Here is a 6,761-nt window from a genome sequence, read left to right as displayed (position 1 = left end):
TGCTCGACAATATTCTGTTTAAAAAACTAAAGTAATTCCTGTGCTCAGTGTGATCCTCTTCTAACCCAGAGTTCAAAATGCCTCAAAGGTCAGGTGAGAGTCTGTTTCTCCCCTCTTCTCAACTCTTTAATTAGTCCATAATGGATGCTGTAGTGGGACATCTGTCTGTGAAAGTGAGAGTGCACGAGGTCTTTCCTTTACTATCCTAAACAAAATGTACCTTACACCAAAATGGCACTTTCTTCATAATGATTGACAATATTCGAATGGTCTTTCTGATTGGTTGAGCTCTCAGCATTCCTGATCTCCTCATTGGTCTGTTGCAGGAGGAAAGCTTTTGATTGGTTGTCAGCTGATTAATAGTTTTTTAAAATGTCTGGGTGAAAATAAGCTGCTTTTTGATGGGGTGTCTGCTCTGGCTCTGGAGGAGCGGGTGAGAGGCATAACAAGGAAATTGGATTTTCTGTCCTCTTTCATGGTCATTTAGGAATGCAGTTACATCATCATGCTCATCAATTTATTTGGTGTTGTGGATAATGAATAAGAATTAGTTTGGTGAGTGCTATTTTTTGTTGTGAATTTCTGGTATCAGCCAGACTGATTCATTTTATACAGAGTAGTGTTACAAGTGAAAAATATTATATAAAATTATGTAATTAATGCAAAATATAATGATAACTCAACAAAAATGTGTATAAGTGTAAAAGATTAACACATATTTAGTATATAATTTGACACTTCCCACGCAACATTTGTGATCTATAACGTGATGGGTACTCACAGCTGTAAGTAAACACTAACATATTTAACTTAATTATTGACTCAATTGAATCACTTTAAAACATTGTATGAGCCATTATCATAAATAAATGCAATTACATTATTATTAGAGGTTTTTGTACATAAAGTTTTATACATATTATAAACAAGACCCCTGGAGTAATTTCAATATATCAGTAGATATACAGTATATAGAAATTGCTATTAGCAAAATATTGACGACCTTTCATTTCTTGCGCAACGACAACAAGACCAAGCAGGCATACTGAAAGCATGCTTAAAAAAGGTAAATGCCAAGCACAGGAGCTGAACCTAAAAAAAGGGTTGTCAGTGTTTTGAAAATTACAACCAATGTAGATTATGCATCTGATCTTGCCTCAACTTGAACTTGGCTTTGTATTGAGACAAGAAATAAAAGAAAACTCTTGATTCACTTAGAGGCTTCATATACTAATATAAAATACACCATTATAACAAAAATAGGCATTTCAGCAAAGGCAATCCCATTCTTATCTTATTTATTTGTGAATTGTATGTATTTTATACAATGGTGTGAAAAAGTGTTTGCCCCCATACTGATTCCTTATTATTCTGCATGTTTGTCACACTTTAATGTTACAAATCATCAAACAAATTTAAACATTATTCAAAGATAATACAAGTAAACACATCATGCAGTTTTGAAATGAAGAGTTGTTATAATTAAAGGAAAGCAAAATAAAGTGTTTTTAATAACTTGCAATGAGTCTGTTACAGCGCTGTGGAGGAATTTTGGCCCACTCATCTATGCAGAATTTTTGTAATTTGTCAATATTTGAAGCATGAGCCAGGTCATACCACTGAATCGCATACCTTTTTCAGGTCATACCACTGAATCTCAATTGAATTTAGATCAGGACTTTGACTAGGCCACTCCAAAGTGTTCATTTTGGTTTTCTTCAACCATTCAGAAGTGGACTTGCTGGTGTGCTTTGGATCATTGTCCAGCTGCAGAACCCAAGTTTGCTTCAGCTTGAGATCAATAGATGGCTGGACAGTCTCCATCAGGATATTTTGATACACAGCATAATTTATGGTTCCATTTATCACAGCAAGTCTTCCAGGTCATCAAGTGGCAAAACGCCCCAGACCATCACACAACTATCAACACATTTAATTGTTGGTATGACGTGCTATTTCTGAAATGCAGTGTTACTTTTACACAACACATAACAGGACACATAGACTCAAATTTTGTCGTGTCAGTCCACAGAGTATTTTGCTAACTGTCTTGGGGATCATCAAGATGTTATCTGGCCCTGTTTACACTAATACATTTTAGTTTTAAAACGCATAAGTTTTTCACAGTTACAAAGAGCTTTTTGAAAAATGCTGATGAGGCTGTTTTCATTTTATAACGCTGCTGCTCCATGTCACTGTGGATGGAGGAAAACAGACTTCGGAAAACAAATGCGTGGCTGCAGACATTCGCCCCATCTGATTGGGGCTTTTTTCTCAATATTACACTGTAAAACCCAACAGTCAACTTTATCAAATGAAATGAGTGTAGTTCACTCAAGATTGACTGAAAGCTAATTCTACTCATTTGAAAAGAGTTTTGAACTCAGTGTTGAAGTTAATGGATTAATTAAATACCTCATTACTTCAACTTAAATGGATTAAGTTCAAAGTACTCATATAGATTAGTTTTTTAACTCAAATAGTTTGTTGCAATTGGTTTCCTCAAATGGTTTGAGTTACCTTAACTTTTTGGGTTTTACAGTGTAAGTGCACAAATTTCAACACAATCTCACGGCAATTCGTAACTTTTTAATTTAGTGGCTAATTCGTTCGAATTCGTACGATCTAATTCGTACAATTTAGTACGATTTGCTCATCCCCCAAAGACGGTTGGGTTTAGGGGTGGGGTTAAGTGCCACGCCTCCTGTTTAAAATCGTATACTTTAAAATCGACTGAACTCGTACGAATTCATACGAATTAGCCACTTAACTGACAAAGCGTAAAATACTTACGTTTTCTCGTGAGATCAGGCTGCAAATTTCAGTCTTGCACCCTTTTCCTTAAGTTCAGACTTCGCAAGTTTGATATGGAAAACAAACTCCCATGGATACGGCGGGTAAATCTTCAAAGGGAATAGTGTAGGCTACTTTATAACCTCATTTACATCACCCTGGCTACGTTGTTTCACTACCTTAACAATAAAATTAAAACATGAACTGCCTATTTTCATTTTGATATAAACTTAACAGACACTAAACATGTTGAGGCATCTTGTAGCTACATATGTATATGATCGTCATCTTCACTGTATGCGTCTTTATAACAAAACAGAGACTGCCTCCTTTCATTTTCTTAAAAAAATACAAAACATACCATGTCTCTTTTGCTGAATATCAGTTTTATAATCAATAATGGCTATTATAAAAGTATAACATACAATAATTTTATACAATATAGGAAATAAAGGCAAGCAATCAGTCAATATACAGAATCAGTGTATGTGGTTATATAAATTAATATATTAACTTATCATTACGCGCAACCAAAACGCATTACCTGAGAACAAGTAAAAGATTCAAAAGACCATTAAATAGAGACAAGATTAATTAAATATCAGGATTAACAACTATAGTGAGATTGAATTTAGCGGAAGATCCTTGATGAACTGTCTGACGTGCACTGCTCTCATCTGGGAAGGTGTGCTCAAAGCACCTGCTGACTGCCTGGAGCTCAGATGTGCGCATACACAGTAGCACATGACAGAGTGTGTTTGCAGTCACATGACATGCGTTTTCAGCGTTATAGTGTGGATGGAGAGCTGATCAGAAACGTGAGGTAAAATGCTAGTGTGGACGAGGATCGTTTTCCTTGTAAAACGCTGTTTTAAAACTAAAATGTATTAGTGTGAACGGGGCCTGAGACAACACTTTATGTTCTTTTTATTAAGCAGAGGTTTTTAGATTGGAACTTTGTCATGCAAACCATTTTTGACCGGTCTCTTTCTTATGATGGAGTCATGAACACTCACCTTAACTTAGGCAAGAGAGGTGTGAGAGATGACCTCTTGGATCAGTTGGTGCTACGCTCTTGGGATAATCTTGGTCAGCCAGTCAAAACTGTTAAGGTTCTTCACTGTTCAATATTTTTTGCCATTAGTAGATAATGACTCTCACAGTGGTTCACTACAGTCCCAAAGCTTTGGCAATTGCTTTACAACATATTCTAGACTGATAGATCTCAATTATTTTCTTTCAAGTTTATTTTTCAATTACTTTAGACTAAATGATCATTTGGTCTTCTTCACTTTGTCAGGCAGGTCCTATTTAAGAGGGTGGTGGGGGATATAAACAGTAGCTATGTAGTTTAGCATGTTGTGATCACTTAATAACAAATACCTTTATTTAAAAACTGCAAGATGTATTTACTTGTGTTATTTTTGACTAATTTTTAAATTTGTTTGATGATCTGAAACATTAATGTGTGACAAACATGCAAAAAAACAAGAAATCAGTAAGGGCCGAACACTTTCTCACCCTATTTAGTGCAGGACAACAATTAAAAATTCTAACCACAATTAATCACATCTTATATGCAAAATTCAACAAGAAATTGAAAAGTAGTGCAATAACACTTTAAACAACGAAGGTGTTTTACAGCAGTATTTACTTATTATAGTTAAAAATAACTTGTAAATATTAACTTAAAAATTTTATTAATCAAATTAAAACTAAAACAAAAGCTATTTGCCATTGCCCGGGCATTTGGTGATAATTAAGAGATCATTACATTAGTGCTTCTCAGTTCCTCTTCTTCACCACACTGTTCTTAGATAACCAGCTGGAAATATGACAGCTTTGTGTATAAACTGTGTTCAGACTTACAGGGTCTCTTTATACTGTTTACTACTGACCTGAGCACATGAAAACTTTATTTAGACTAATTATCTCAGTCAAACACAGAGCATGATGTTGTCTATCCCATGCCAGTGTTCATCAGCCCACCTCTCCTGTGACCCATGGACTTGGTCGGCATAGCTGGGAACACCACACAAAATGTCACAACCATTTGTGCTGCGGGGACAATTGCTCATTAGAATAAATGTATGGAAACCTTGCTTGATGCTTTATCTTCAAAAAAAAAATTAAAAAATAAACTTTATTTTTGCTTGATTTAATATTAAAAGGTTGCTGTGTAATTTTAACCTCTGATAAGTTTAAAAATCCCATTCTTAAAAGAACACTCCAGCTTTTTTTTTTTTTTTTTTTTGGAAAAGGTATTTTACAAGTCTCCACCTATTTAACTTTTGCGCTACTTTGTGGACTCATTGGTAGGCTGGTCTGAAAAGAAGATGTGTTAAGGTGCATGTTGAGGAGTTGCTAAATTGAGGAACTGATATAGACCGTGCCATTTAACAACAAAAGCACTAGTCTTTTAGACCATGCGCAGAGCTTATTTTTCCGTCCTTAAAATAGCAAAAGTAGATTCGAACACTCCCTTAATGCTTTTGGGCCATGTGCTTTAGACTTTATGTTTATATCATTAAAATAGTTGTCTGTAGGTGTTAAGACTCAGTGAGCAATGGACTTTTAAAATAGTAAAAAATTTGTAAAATAATTGATGGCAATTATTTATTAACAACTTTATAGATTTGGAATAGTTTTGGAGTTTTAATAGTTCTGGACTATCTTACACACACACACACACACACACACACACACACACACACACACAAACACACACACACACACACCCTTTTACAGCTGGGGAATTCACAGAGAGGCACTGATTTTTATACTGTATACAAACATTCTGTCCCCCTAACTCAACACCCACAGCATACAATCTGCATTTATTTTCATAATTCCTAATTCTGTGTGATTTATGAGCCCTTTGCTTCAAGGGGAACACAAAAAAAATTATTACAAGGCCCAAATTTACAGGCATTTCTATCTATAGGGACATTTGGTCCCCAATTTATGCTTTTAATCCAATTTGTGTTTATTTTTATTATTTTAGTGTTTTCTAAAACATAGATTGTGCCAGATAAGCATAGAGAATGTCCAGGTTTGTGTAAATAAATAAGTAAATAGATAATGAAAGATAAGATAATGTGATAAAAGTGAAAATTTCTACAGTGTGCGCTTCAGAACATAAGTAAAACGTCTTATGTTTTTTCAGATTTTATTAGTTTTGGTAAAGGTTAAAAGAAAAAAAGAATCAATTTATTTAAAGATGTCACAAGAGATCGGGTGAACTCATGCTTTTGCTTTTACTGCAACTCATTCTTGCAGTATTTTTATTGTTTGTGGTAAAAATAAATAAAAACAGTATAGGCACTAGATCTGTTGTTGTAAGTGAAGTAAAAACAAATGTACACCACTGTTGAATACTAAATATATTTAAAGATTAAATCCAATCTTCTAGTACAGAATACATGCTACATAACATAATTCAAATGTCTCATGATTTTAAGATTGTAAAAGTTTTGCTAAAGGTTGAGGACCAAACATGTCAAAACAAAATAACAAGTCACATGTTTTATAGGTGGCATGTGAGATCAGATGAACTCATACTTTTGCTTTCATTATGACAGTATTCTTGCCACACGTGTTTGTGGTAAAAAAGGAAAAAAACGGGGATAGGCCCTGAATCTTGGTTGTTTTTTAACTGTATTTTATGATTTAAGTACAGTAAAGTAAAAATATAAATTGTCCACCACTGCTGAATACAAACTATATTTAAAGATTAGTTGCATTAACCTTTTTACAAAAGGTACAATTTAGCCTTCCAAATTCACCTGTACTGCATGTCTTTGGACTGTGGGGGAAACCGGAGCACCCGGAGGAAACCCACGCGAACGCAGGGTGAACATGCAAACTCCACACAGAAACGCCAACTGACTCAGCCAAGGCTCGAATCAGCGACCTTCTTGCTGTGAGGCGACAGCACTACCTACTGTGACACTGCGTCGCCGCTTCAT

The sequence above is a fragment of the Danio aesculapii genome, chromosome 8, assembly GCF_903798145.1.
Source record: "Danio aesculapii chromosome 8, fDanAes4.1, whole genome shotgun sequence".
Classification (NCBI taxonomy): Eukaryota; Metazoa; Chordata; class Actinopteri; order Cypriniformes; family Danionidae; genus Danio; species Danio aesculapii.
The sequence above is the reverse complement of the archived record's forward strand: the minus strand, read 5'-3'. Positions refer to the sequence as shown.